Source organism: Pygoscelis adeliae, unplaced genomic scaffold, assembly GCF_000699105.1.
Source record: "Pygoscelis adeliae isolate BGI_AS28 unplaced genomic scaffold, ASM69910v1 Scaffold101, whole genome shotgun sequence".
Taxonomy (NCBI): Eukaryota; Metazoa; Chordata; class Aves; order Sphenisciformes; family Spheniscidae; genus Pygoscelis; species Pygoscelis adeliae.
The window spans coordinates 8104013-8105612 of NW_008824238.1; the positions used below are offsets into that span (position 1 = coordinate 8104013).

At 42.8% G+C, this 1600-nt stretch overlaps 1 protein-coding gene across 1 annotated transcript in view; it reads right to left on the reverse strand.

Moving 5' to 3' along the window:
* The window catches only part of PREX2 (phosphatidylinositol-3,4,5-trisphosphate-dependent Rac exchange factor 2), a 187005-nt gene that overhangs the window by 185001 nt on the left and 404 nt on the right, over positions 1-1600 (reverse strand).

Consider the following 1600-nt stretch of genomic DNA (forward strand, 5'->3'; position numbering starts at 1 on the left):
TAATGGTTTTAAGAAAGCCAACCATAAGCCTAGGACACCTAAATGAGAGGATCTAGCCTCCAGATCAAGAAGTAACCATAGGAACAAGTACAATGATGGTTTTGATGGCTTATGTAAAATAAATGTGACATTCTCCGTACTGACCCTAGTCCAGCAGCCCTCATAAATCCTCCACCACAGCTGCAGGTAGTCAGGCAGTCCTAGCAGGTAGACCAAAAGAAAGCTCAGAAGTTGTTTCCTCAAACGAAGGCTGAGGTACAGTTAAAACACGTGACATTTCCATGTGAACGGATTTACATCTCTGAACTGTCACTTGAACCCTGTTCACAACCATTAGTGAATATGAAAAACTTGACATAGAATCAGGTATTTAACTCCAGCCCTCCTCCCTTTCTCCATATGATGTATTTAGATCATCTTGATCCAATCTGCAAAAAGACTTATTACTGAATTCAGTATTTGGATGCAACTTGAAATACATACAGAGTCTGCTCTTTGGAAGGAGCTCAGCACTTACTGCTTGGACACCAATATCTGTTATGTCTTAAACTGTAGAGTCCAAAATTAAAGATATTACAAATTCTTTAAATTTGCTGAAATGATTTAAGACTGACATACACCAAATTTGGGGCTTAAGATAAAATATTGAAGAACATTCCCTTAGGATAGATATTTTTTTACAATAGGTAAAATCTGATTGTTAAATGGAAGCAAGTAAAACACAATCGCACAGCCACTTGCTCAAACATATATGTTAAACTTTTTTGTAAAAAAAATAGAAGACACATTGGACCATTTACCATTTTTCATGGTTCTGCTGAGGATAAACATATGGAGAAAATAAGCTACTCTGTAGATCTTATTTCACTCCAGTGTCTGTGCTTTTATTCTCCCTGTCACAGCCAAGTTGAGAATTTCCTCTTTCATGATAATAAGCAGAAAGTTCACAGATCTCAAGGCAGCAAAGCAGGAAGTTTGCAGTTTGAAGGATTTCCCCTCTTCAATGGGACAGGGGAGGAGAGAAGAGTATGAGGGGGCTACTGTGAAATCTTTTGCAAACTTAAGCAGCTGATTTGGACATACTTATCTCAACAGGGTCCTAAAGCGATGCTACCCAGACCACGCGCAAATGAAACACTGCCTACATCTGTTCTGTAATAATTTGTCACTTTGGCTTTGTGAGAGAGTGAAAACTCCTGCCTTTCTGATTAGGGTATTACCTGGCACAAATAATCCTATCAACAGTGATAGTCAGATGTAGAAGGAAGCTAAAGCTGCTGCAACACAGCCCTCACCAGAACGTGCTACCTTCCCAGCTGACCCTGTATCACAAGACAGGAGTGAACGCCACATGTGGCTCTAATGCCAAGCAGCTGCTGCACACCAGCACCCCCTCCGTCCTCCTCCTTAACCCCCCGCACCGCTGTGCTTCAAGGACTACCGCGAGTCATGGAACTGCGGCGCCCTGTAGTGAACACAAGCCCCCACACCCAAGACAGACCTGAACCCAAACACATTAGCCCCTTAGCTTCCACGCCCGGAGAAGTGAGATGATCCGTGCTGAAGTGAGAGCACCAGTGCAGGCTCTCCGAGGAGGGCG